Source organism: Peromyscus maniculatus, chromosome 6 (assembly GCF_049852395.1).
Source record: "Peromyscus maniculatus bairdii isolate BWxNUB_F1_BW_parent chromosome 6, HU_Pman_BW_mat_3.1, whole genome shotgun sequence".
Classification (NCBI taxonomy): domain Eukaryota; kingdom Metazoa; phylum Chordata; class Mammalia; order Rodentia; family Cricetidae; genus Peromyscus; species Peromyscus maniculatus.
In genome coordinates, this window is record NC_134857.1 from 114,208,052 (window position 1) to 114,221,158 (window position 13,107).

The following is a 13,107-nucleotide window of genomic DNA, read 5'->3' on the forward strand; positions in this document are numbered from 1 at the left end:
AGCTGTCAGTCCAGAGTTCGTGAGCTCCCACTACCTTCGGTCAGCTATCTCTGTGGTTTTTTCCATCATGATCCTGACCGCCCCGCCCCCTTGCTCCTATAATCCCTCCTCCCTCTCTTCAACTGAACTCCAGGAGCTTGGCCAAGTACTTGGCTGTGGGTCTCTGCATCTGCTTCCATCAGTCACTGGATATAGTTTCTGTGATGACAATTAGGGTAGACACCAATCTGAGAACAGTGGGGGGCTAGTTCAAGCACCCTGTCCACCATTGCTATGAGACTTAGCTGGGGACATCCTTGTGAGTTCCTGGGGATTTCCCTAGCTCCAGATTTCTCTCTAACCCCTTAATGGTTCACTCTGTCAAGATATCTCTTTCACTGCTCTCCCTCTCCGTCCATCCCTCCCCCAACTCAGCCATCTGAAATTCTCATGTTCTCAACTCCCCTCCCCTTTACACCTGCCTCCCAGTTTATACAGGAGAGCTTAACCCTTTCCCCTTCCTGGGGCTAACCACGTGTGTCTCAGTGTCCTCCTCTTTACCTAGCTCCTTTGGGATTGTGAATTGTAGCCTGGTTATCCTTTGCTTTGCATCTAATATTCACTTATAAGTGAGTACATACCATGTTTGTCTTTCTGTGTCTGGGTTACCTCACTCAGGATGATTTTTTTTCTAGTTCCATCCATTTACCTTCAAATTTCATGATGACATTGCTTTTTACTGCTGCATAATACTCTATTGTGTAAATGTACCACATTTTCTTTACCTGTTCTTCCGTTGAGGGGCATCTAGTTGTTTCTAGGTTCTGGCTATTATGAATAATGCTACTATGAACATAATTGAGCCTATGTCCTTGTGGTGTGGTTGAGCATCTTTTGGGTATATGCCCAAGAGTGTTATTGCTGGATCCTGAGGTTAGATTGATTCCCAATTTTCTGAAATAATTCCCAATTTTCTGAGATATTGACATACTAATTTCCAGAGTGGCTGTATAAGATTGCATTCCTACCAGCAGTGGAGGAGTGTTCCCTTTTCTCCACATCCTCTCCAACATCAGTTGTCATCAGTGTTTTTGATCTTAGCCATTCTGACAGGCATAAGATGGTATAAGATGGTATCTCAGAGTCATTTGGATTTGCATTTCCCTGATGACTAAGGATGCTGAACAATTCCTTAAATGTCTTTCAGCCATTTGAGATTCTTCTGTTCAGAATTCTCTGTTTAGATCTGTACCTCATTTTTAATTAGATTGTTTGGTATTTTGATGTCTAGTTTCTTGAATTCTTTATATATTTTGGAGATCAGCCCTCTGTCAGATGTGGGGTTGGTGAAAATCTTTTCCCATTCTGTAGGCTGGCATTTTGCCTTATTGACCTTGTCCTTTGTGTTACGGAGCTTCTCGGTTTCAGGAGGTACCATTTATTAATTGTTGCTCTCAGTGTCTGTGCTACTGGTATTATATTTAGGAAGTGGTCTCCTATGCCAATGCATTCAAGGCTATGTTGCTGGTGCTGCAGGGGATGATTGGCAAGGGGGGGGGCAGAATGGAGGTTGCTGCCCAGTCTCTGGGGCTGTGATGACTGAGGGTGGGGAGCATAATGTGTGCCCCTGGGGCCTAGCAGCTAGAGAACTAGGCTGTCCAGTCAGGATAGCAGGGCCTTATCTCTTTCCAATCAGTGCAGGAGTGGGGGGCATATGGCTCTGGTGGTCACTAGTGTTGCAGGGGATGGTTGGCGAGGGGCTTATTTTACTTTCATGTTCCAGAATTTCTATTTGTATCTGTTTTACTAGAGTTTTTTTATCATTTCACTGTATAAAATCTTTGTTGACGTCCTAAAATGAATTGGACATATTCTGTTGCATTTTCATTTCTTTATAGAAGTGTTTCTATAGAGCCTGTTCAATACAGTTTACTTGTTGTCATCCTTACCCATGTGCCTGTGAAGAGATCTTTATTTACTTGTTTTTCTTACAACTTTTTGTTCAAAATTAAGTGTGCTGGCTAGTTTTATGTCAACTTGATACTAGTTAGATTTATCCAAAAGGAGCGAACCTTAATTGTGAAAATGCCTCCATAAGATATAGCTGTAAGGCACACTCTTAATTAGTGATTGGCGGGGAAGGGCCCCATGAGTCTTATCATCCCTGGGCTAGTGGTCCTGGGTTTTGTAAGAAAGCAGGCTGAGCAAGCCATGGAAAGCAAGCCAATGAGCAGCAAGAACCCCTCCATGGCCTCCGCTTCAGTTCCTGCCTCCAGATTCTAGTCCAGCTTTAATTCTGGTCCTGCTTCCTTCAGTGATGGACTATAATGTAGCAGTGTAAACCAAATAAACCCTTTCCTCCCCAACTTGTTTTTAGTGATGATAGTTCATCATAGTAATAGTAACCCTAACTAAGACATTAGGTGTTTTAAATACTATAGTTTGGCAACTCAGGAAAACAGGCTCTTTTCCTGGTTCATTGTGTATTATGGCTATTTGTCAATGTCCCTTGTGTTTGTCCTCTAGGGAGTTTTATGAATAACATTGAATAGTCTTAGTATTTGTTAGATTGTCTTATTCCATATTATTATGTGACCACAAAGAATATTTTACATATATATATGTAAAAATATATTCATATATATTAGTTTAGCATATTTAAACTAATACATATACAATATACATTATATATAGTAATATATAATATTAATGTATTAATATGTAAGAATATTTGATATATAATAATACACAATATATATTAGTTCATTGGCCAGTGCATGAGTCAACAGAGTATTCCTAGTGCTGTCTTCTAAGTCCTTTAAGGATGAACTTAGCATGGTGTGTTAGAGTTTCCTTCAACTCCATCAAGTAGTTTATAGTTTTTTCTCAGCCTTCATTTCTTGCTTTTATGCAATATGAAGGTTAGCCACACATGGAATCATAGCTTTCTCAAAGGATTTTATCTGAACAGTCAGCCAGCACAAGCTTTTAATTTCTCAGGTTCTATGAAAAAATTTAAGACAAGCTTTCTTCAAACCACCTGACTCTCCAGTCTTTCCATCTAAATTCTAGTGTCTTTTTTCCTTCTGTTTTTCCCTTGACACAAGCAGCTTTACTTAATGCAACTTCTTTTTAGCCATCTTTTGTAAATACCTTCCAATAGCTGCCTTACCACTGATAGACTTGAAAGTTGGATAGGACAAAGACAAGTTTTTTCTACTGGTATTTCAAAGACATTCCAGCAGGTCCAAAGAAGCAATGACAATTCTTTGACATTGTGTCTATTTTGCCTTATTGATATTAAATACCCATCGTGAGAATGGGTAAGCCTAAGGTCCTCAACATGACCTCAGAGTTAGGTACTAGAAGGTGAGGTAGACTAACATATTACAAAACTATTAAATTTTGGTGGCCTTTCCCCTTTTGATTAAGTGCCTATCTGGGTGGTACAAATTTCTGCTAGTCTCAAGAGTTGTGATAAAGCTGATTCTGACACATTTTGTTAATTACTTCATTTATTTCTTTGAAAATCAAGATTATAGAATTTATTACTCCAACTATTTTAGTTGACATTTATTACAAGTATTAAAACTGTTTTGTTTGCTTTTTTAGTTGACATGGGTGTCCAAATATTTATTTTTAAACACAGTAACTTTTCCATATTTCTGAGCATAGTTGTTATATTAGATCAGAGGATGGTTGCAATTAAATTGCTTTCAAATACAACATGATTTGTTAATGCTGATAGCAGGTAAAATGAGGAGTGAGAGAGATGATGATAAGATAAAGAATGTGTTTATGGAAGGTCTTTTAACTACAATAACATTGAATCTAGGGTAAAATATTTAAAAAATCAATAGTAGATTGCAGTGCAGCCTGCAGGCTACTGATTTTGACACACATCATTACTAATCTGTGACCAATGTTTTCAAGGTTTTTTGTTCTTCAGATATCATCTGTACCCCCAATACCAATCACCTGTAATAAGGTGGTATAATAAACACTTAACAGTTTCTTTTGGTGTATTTTAATTTCTAGCTTTTAGGCCCATTATTCAGTAATATAAGAATTACTTAAACAAAATTCCCACTTAACAACCATAGTCAATTTGATTGCCAAGAATTATGCATTATGCATATGCAGCCTCTTGAAATTTTGCATTATGAAGCATCTTGAAAGGAATGGATTGCGTTTCAGGTAAGTTGTAGACCATTACAGAAAGCCACAACTATTCAAAATGCTGAGAACTACTGACCTAGTGTTCCTAGCCCCAGTTAATGCATCTATAACACAACTCTTGCACCTAAAGCTCAGGGAACATGGCATACGAGGGGACAGAAAGATTTTAAAAGCCAGAGGACCAGGAAGTCTGCTCTAAGGTTTGTTTTCTAGATACAACAGGGAAGCCACATGAGTTAAATTAACTAAGACTTGAACATTGACAATGCCCATTGACAGGCCATTACGGATGGGGTAAATCTCACAAGGCCCCACCCTTGATAAGTAACTATAGGCAACAATCACTGCTATGAGAGAGGGAATCAGTCTTACCCAAGGATGAGCCTGAGTGGTTATCCAATACCAAGTGGTCAGCCCTAAAATTATATACATACAAATGACATTAATTTTACTCACATCTTGTATTTATATGTATGTATAGGAGCAACAATGATAATTAAAGAAAAAAGAACAACAAATAAAACGATAGAGATGACACATGAAACCAAGAGAGCATGGAGCTAGATGAAAAAACAGTGGAAGGAGGAAACAGAGTATGTTAACTGGGGATAGACGATGATTGAAGTGTATTATATACATGTATGAAATGCCATAGTAAAGTCAATTATTTTGTACAATTAATAAATACTAAAAATATAAAAAATTATTAAAGAAAATACAAATGATGGCAACTACATGAAAATAATGAATATATTAAGCTTTCAGAGGCATACAAGCCAAAGCTAAAGAAATTCTATCTCACCTTATTCACAGTAGCTACCAAGAAAACAGAACACAATAAATGTAGACAAAAGTGTCTGGGTGCTACTTAGAACATGCTAGTAGGAATATAAACTAGTGTAGCCCCTATAGAACTCAGCTCAGAGACTACTCAATAAATAAAAATAGAATAACCCAGGAAAACACCAAAGTTCAAGCAAGAGCTTGGATTGTAGCTCAGTAGTATGGCCTATGATTAGTATGCCTGAAGTCTTGGGTTTGATAACCAATGCTGAGAAAAGGGGGGCTCCAAGTGAGGAATCTACTGTATGCACATCATTTGGGGGCCACTGTAAGATTCAAAAGATAACAAAAACAAGTTAATCCATCTTAAGGCACAAACCACCTGCACAAATTTATAGAGGAAACAATACCTAACTCATGTCAAGCAGGAGCATCACAAATGTTTTCCTCATCAAAAGTATTTGCCTTATTAATGATTAATGTGGAAGCCAGCTCATCATGGAAAGTGCTACCTCTGGGCAGGTGGTCCTGGTTGGTTTAAGAAAGCAGGCTGAAAAAGCCATGGGAAGCAAGTTAATAAGCAGCATCTCTCTATGGCTTCTACTTCAGTTCTCACTTCCAGCTTCCTGCCTTAAGGTACTGCCCTGAATCCCTTCAGTGATGTGGAAATGTAGGTAAAATAAACCCTTTCTTTCCCAAGCTGTTTATGGGCATAGTGCATTATCATAGCAATAGAAATTCTAACTAAGACACAAGATCAATTAAAGATATAAATCTATCAGTCTGAATTGATTCAGGCCTATAGAGCTTTATAATCAGCAGGAAATATTAAATAACTGTTTTCTGTAGGATAATAATTTTTAGAGTCAAGATGAAAAACACACTTGATTCTTACTTGACATTTCCAAAGGCATAACTCACTATGATTCCTCTCTTTCAGGAATGATATTTGCCAGTTGTTTAGCTGATATCATAATTAATAGTTAATTACTGAAATATGTTACATATAGATTAGGAATAAGAAAATATGTCTGTATTTCTATTAACATTATATTAGTGCACCTCAGTGCAATAAAGCTGAATGAATGAATGAATGAATGAATGAATGAATGAATAAGAAGATAGATAAAGATAGACATATGACAGATTTTTGAAAGACAGTAACAAAATTGTCATTATTAGTGGACAATGTTAGTAGATCAACAGAAAAACACAACAGAATCCACAATTTACTGTTATTCAGTAAATAAGGTATTTGCATCATTGTATGCAAAATAATTGATCATATATAAGTAGAAGAGAGCAAATTTTTTATTAAGAAAATTTCTACTTATTTTACACATACTAACCACAAATCCCCTCTCCTCCCTCCTCCCATCCCCCAGCCTTCCCCCCAAATCAACCCTCCATTCCCACCTCCCCCAAGGCAAGGTCTCCCATGGGGAGTCAGCAGAGCCTGGTACATTCAGCTGAGGCAGGTCCAAGCCCCTCCTCCATCCACCAAGGCTGAGCAAGGTTTCCCACCATAGGCACTGGGCTCCAAAAAGCCCACTCATGCACCAGGGATGGATCCTGATCCCAATGCCTGGGTGGGGGGCTAAACAGTTCAAGCTAAACAACTGTCTCACCTATCCTAAGGGTCTAGTCTAGTACCATGCGGGCTCCACAGCTATTGGTCCACAGTTATGCATTTACACTAGTTTGGCTGGCTGTCTCTGTACATTTTCCCATCATGATCTCCATGTCCCTTGCTCATATACTGCCTCCTCTCTCTCATTGATTGGACTCCTAGAGCTTGGCCTAACACCTGGCCATGGATCTCTGCATCTGCTTCCATTAGTTACTGGGTGACGGCTCTATGGTAACAGCTAGGGTATTTACTAATCTGATTATCGGAGTAGGCCAGTTCAGGCACCCTCTCGACTATTGCTAATAGTCTAAGGTGGGGTTATCCTTGTGGATTCCTGGGAACTTACCTAACACCCTGTTTCTCCCTATTCCTATGATATCTTCATTTATCATTTTCCTTGGACAGCAAAAAAAAAATTTTAAAGAGGACAATGGATACTATCTTAATCATAAAATGTTAAAAACAAATTTCACAAAACTTCTTCAAGAGAGTTCTGTAATAAAATCTGTAGTGTAATATGTTATTTAAAGGATCACAGATATTTAACTTTTGTGGATATACTTTTGAGGATAGTGAAACCCAATATCACAAAACTTTTAATTTTCTCCAATGGATTGTCTTACTCCATTATATGTTGGAAGTATGTGATCTGTTTTTTTTTTCCTTATTTTGATTTTCTATGGGGTTACAGTTAAAAGATTACATGAATCTTAGAAGATATTTTAAACTTTAGACTTTTAAACATTGTTGAGACTGTGATAGACCATGGGGACTTTTGAAGTTGGACTGAATATATTTTGCATTGTGATATGACTACAAGCCTATGGGAGCCAGGGAGTGGAATGTGATGGTTTGACTAGGTATGGCCCCCCATAGACTCATGTGTTTAAATGCTTGTCTCATAGGGAGTGGCACTATTAGGGGGTATGGCCTTGTTGGAGTAGGTGTGGCCTTATTGGAGGAAGTGTATCACTATGGAGGCAGGCTTTGAGGTCTCATATGCTTAAGCTACACCCAGCATGGGACACAGTCGCTTCTGCTGCCTGTGGATCAAGATGTAGAACTCTGAGATCCTTCTCCAGCACCATGTCTGCCTTCACACTGCCATGAACATATTGGACTAAACCTCTGAAACTGTAAGCCAGCCCCAATGAAATGTTAACCTTTATAAGAGTTGCCATGGTCATGGTGTCTCTTCAAAGTAATAAAAACCATAACTAAGTATGGTGGTATTGTGTTCCCCGAAATATTGTGCACCCTAATAAACTTATCTGGGGTCAGAAACAGAACAGCCACAATATTAAACACAGAGGAATGGCTGTGGTAGCACATGCCTTTAATCCCAGCATGTTCAAGGATACAGCCAAGCATGATGACTCACACCTTTAATCTCAGAAAGCGAGCCTTTAATCCCAGGGAGTGATGGCAGAAGGCAGAAAGATATATAAGGCATGAGGACCAGAAACTAGAAGCATTTGACTGGTTAAGCATTTGGCTGGTTAAGCTTTCAGGCTTTGGAGCACAGTTCAGCTGAGAGCCATTTGGATATGAGGACACAGAGGCTTCCAGTCTGAGAAAACAAGACCAGCTGAGGATCCAGCGAGGTGAGGTAGCTGTGGCTTGTTCTGTCTCTCTGATCTTCCAGCTTCACCCCAATACTTGGCTCTGGGTTTGTTTTATTAATAAGACTCTCTAAGATTCCTGCTACAACTAAGACAGAAATCAAGCCAGGAACTCAAGCTGGGTAGGAGCTGATGCAGAAGCCATGGAGGTTGGTGTCTTACTAGCTTATTCCCTATGGCTTTCTCATCTTTCTTTCTTATAAAACCTGAAAGCACCTGCCCAGAGGCAGCACCAGCCTCAGTGGTCTGAGCCCTCCCATATCAATCATTAATCAAGACAATACCCTATAGATTTGCCTACAGACCAATTTTTTGGAGACACTTTTTCAATTAAGATTCCCTCTTCTGGGGTGCCTGAACTGGCTTTTCCCAGTAATCAGATTGGTGACTACTCTAACAGTCATCATAGAGCCTTCATCCAGTAACTGATGGAAGCAGATACAGAGACCCACAGCCAAGCACCAGGCCAAGCTCCAGGAGTCCAGTCAAAGAGACAGAAGAGGGATTGTATGAGCAAGGGGCATCAAAATAATGATGGAGAAATCTACAGAGACAACTGAGCTAAACCAGTGGGAACTCATGAACTTTAGACCAACAGCTGTGGAGCCTCCATGGGACTGGATTAGGCCCTCTGCATGTGTGAGATAATTGTGTAGCTTGGTCTGTTTGAGGGGCCCCTGGCAGTGGGATGAGAATTTATCCCTGGTGCATGAGCTGGCTTTTTGGAGCTTATTCCCTGAGTAAGTGGGATGCCTTACTCAGCCTTGATGCAGGGGGGAGGGGCTTGGTCCTGCCTCAATTGATTGTACCTGGCTTTTTTTACTCCTCATGGGAGGCCTTGCCCTTTTGGGGGAGTGCATGTGGGGGAGGGAGATGAGAAAGGGGAAGTTGGGAGCAGGAGGAGGGATGGGAGGGGGAACTGTGGTTGGTATGCAAAATGAAAAAAATTTAAACAAAAGATTCCCTCTTCCCAGATATGCCTACATTTGTGTCAGGTTGACCAAAAATGACTAGCACAATAAAAATCTAACAAAAAGAATACACATACAGAGTACAAGGGAAACAGGTTAAAAAACAGACATTTCAAGAGCAAGTCCTCTTTATATACATAGGTACCTATATGTAGTATGAAATGCAGTAGAGGAAGAAAGGGCAGAAAAATCAATATTGAAGTATTTGACTGTTCATTTTAGAAAATATAATGAACATACTCTAGAAGACTGGAAGAAACAGATCCTAGAAGCTAAGCTCCAGTTCTTAGCTATAAACTATAGTCTTCTAATCTATTTGTCAATAGTTTCTTGACTAATATAACAGATTTTTTATGGCTAAAGAATTACAAATGCTGGATAAAGTATTTTAAAAACTCTCAGCCCCAAAGCCTGATATATATAATGAAGTTAATCTATATTAAAGGCATAACTGAAAAGGGAGTGGCATTCAGTGACACCAAAGCTCAACCTAACCTTTTTCTGTTTTCCCTAAGAGACATTTGTAAATTTATTAATCCTTCCAGATAAAAGGTGACAAGACACACATCCTAATCCAGAGCTAAAGAAGCAATGTTTCATTAAATAAGAAATGGGGAGGAATATACCCCCAGTAGAAGAAAACGCCCAAAGGAAGCCAGCCACAAGCCTGTTGCAGCCTCGGATTGTGTGCTCTGTCACATTCATGAGGCTCTAGCCATGAAACTGTTTTAAAGCAGTTCTCAACCCTGAATGCCCTTAGGAGACCAGTGGACATGCCTAGGCAGATCCTCTACAAATGGGCTTTGAAACGGTCAGCACAGGGTCAGTGATAGAGTGCTCAGGAAAACAAGAAACCTTGCTTGAAAATAGACTGAAATGACAGAAGAAGGAAGAGATATGTGAACACATACAAAGAAGCACAGACTACTGAAACAAAGCTCCATGGCAACCACATGAAAACAAATGCTACGGAATGACTGAAGGAAGTACATTGAGTATGTGAAAGAAAATCAGTGAGTATTTCTGAGAATAACTCTTTAGCACCAATTTAAAATAGAAACCCCTTTTCAGAAGGTAAACAGAATCTCTGAAGGACTACCATGATCTTTCCCAAGGAAGTGCCCATTTGCCTTAGATGACTAAAGGGATACTAAAAAAGAAATATTAGTAGGATCCTATACAGTATGCAAAGCTCTCGTCATTTTTCATCAGTTTTTTTTATCAAAAAAGCAATGTTGGGCATAGCACGTGGGTTAAAGGCTCCACTTCCTTCAGTTTTAGATACCCACAGACATCTTCCATGAGCCAGTCCTCTTCCTCATCTGGACTGCTGCTATCACCTCCAGGCTAATGCATGTTTTCTTTAATCCCAGCTTGCATTGCTCAGCCCAGCTCAGTCCCAAGATGGAAACTTTCACTCAGCAAGAACCTGCTATGCAACATTATGTGACATTTTTAAAACCCGTTTCTTAATTCATAGCAGGCAAGCATTCTGACACTCTCCAAGCAATACCATATGTATCTGTATGCATACATATATAATACTTTTATTATAGCATTTCTTCTTTATCTACTCACCCATCAGTCATGTTTCTTACTTAAGCATCTTCCATGATGAATTTAATATCTTGCCTCATGATAATAATTATCTTTGAAAAAATCCAATGCTATTTTCATACATAAATGCACACAGTACTAATGTAATGCATATATACAGAATATTTTCATGTTTTACTTACTAGTCATTTCTTAAAATCCACTGTTGCTATTGTAAGACCTAGTTAACTTCAATTGTCAACTCAACACAGTCCAGAGACATCTGGGAAGAAAGTCTCCAGTCTGCATCAGGTTGTCCTGTGGATATGTCTATGGGGGATTATCTTGATTATTAATTGATACAGAAGAGCTCAGCCCACTATGGGCTGCAGCACCCTTAGGGAAGTGATTCTGGGCTGTATAAAGGAAGCTATCTAAGCATGAGCATGTGAGCTAGCCTTAGAGCAAGCCAACAAGAAGCATTCCTCTGTGGTTCCTGCTTGATTCCTATTATGACTTACCACAATGATGGACTGTGATCTCGAAGTGTAAGACAAATAACTCATTTCTTTCCCTAAGCTGCTACTGCATAGAGCATTTATCACAGCAACAGAAAAGGAGACTAGAACATTATACACAGATACCTTGTTTATCAGCTACCTCCTTCCCACTGCTAATATTTATCCATTACCTGGATGATAGGCACAGAGTGTACCCAGATCTTTTCTGTGGGAAGAAACTAACATGTAGTGAGCACAAACATCCCCACCAGTCTTAATTACATCCACTATAATGGACTTCCTGTTATTGTTAAGTTATTTGCAGTTATTAAGAAGTTCAGTGATTGACTGGCTAAACAGAGAATTTGTCAAATTATAAGTCTTCATCAAAATGTGACTTACTTAACTATGTCAATCCAACGCAACAATATAAGGAGACATTATTATATTACTGGCTTATGTATAAAGTCATCAAATCACAGGGAAAGAGTTTATAACAAGTCTGCTCTTGGGCAAGGAATATTGTTCAGAGATAATTGCCTAGGAGGATAAAAGCTTGTGGTTCATTCCCAATGCCAAAAACAAGACAAAGGGAGACAAAGCTACACGTTCCCAATTATATTCTCATGACTGTTTACCTTGAAAAATAAACCCAAATAATTAGTAGTATATTCAGAGATTAACTCTCAAACAAAATCACTGCTTGCTATCAGCAGAATTAACTGTTAGAACTACTTCATCGTAGGAAAGGTTCCTTGTATGTCACAGCTTCAAAAGATGAAGAATCTTTTGTCAGACAAAACCCCCAAGAACTGAGCCTGAAGACATGGTTGAGTGGTGAAGAGAGCTTACTAACCTTCTCTTGCAGAGGACCTGAGTTTGGTTCCCAGCACCTACAGTGAGCAGCTTTCAACTGCCTAAAGCTCCCCCTCCAGGGGGACCTGATGGATTCCTCTGGCTGCCACAGGCTCCTAAACTCATGGACACATGCCCTCCCCTACACACACATACATCATTAAAAATAAAATAAATCTTTTAGAAAGTTTAAATCACTTTTAAAATAACCACTAGGAATTGGTCACTGACAAAGAATAATTTCTCAATTGTCTTGTTTAATTTTTGAAATATATATACATATTTTTAATAATGTTAGTTATATAAGTTTTAGGGAGATCAATCTTACATAAAATACTAACAAAATTTTTTAAAAAAAAATATACTTCATAGTTTATTATAGTTACATAAAATTTCTCTCTCCCCAACCCCTGCTATGTGTGTGTGTGTCTGTCTATGTGTGTTTGTGTGTGTGTGTGTGTGTGTGTGTGTGTGTGTGTGTGTGCTCGCATGTGCAAGCCAGAAGCTAACAACAAGACTCTCCACTTTTATTTTGAAACAAGGACTCAACTAAAACATGTGATCACTGATAGACTAGCCTGGAGGCCAGCAAACTCCAGGAATCTTCCTACTGCCCATCCCCTTCCACCCACCCCTATGTTTCCCCCTCTGCTAGAATTACAGGTATGTATGTCCATACAGCTTTTATTATTTGAATGCTGGCATCCAAACTCAGGTCCCCATGCATGTAAAGAAAGTGCTTTGCTGACTGAGTCGTCTCCCTAGGTTGAAATTATTCGTTCAAAACCTTTGATAATTGGTACTTGTGGACATTGATTTTATGGCTCCTTTAATTTCAATAGCTATAATCAATATTTTCTGTTTATATCAAGATAAAACTATCATGAAGGAAACAAAATATTTGGAATCATTATATAATGGCATGATACATATAAGAAATGTGGAAAGGGCTGTAAAATGTTATTGTTCATGCGTATTGGATTAATGAACACTGGTGTAATTATCTGTTACTACCACAATGGGATATATTGTGGCAAGATGCCCAGACAATG

The 13,107-nt window shown here is 38.9% G+C and overlaps 1 long non-coding RNA gene across 1 annotated transcript in view; it reads left to right on the forward strand.

The window, feature by feature from the left end:
• Window positions 1-9,141: 9,141 nt before the first annotated feature.
• Window positions 9,142-13,107, forward strand: part of LOC143273779 (uncharacterized) — a 28,356-nt gene continuing 24,390 nt past the window's right edge. The window contains exon 1 of the long non-coding RNA XR_013051954.1: window positions 9,142-10,177. This is a non-coding gene — a long non-coding RNA (uncharacterized LOC143273779). The remainder of the gene's footprint in view (window positions 10,178-13,107) is intronic.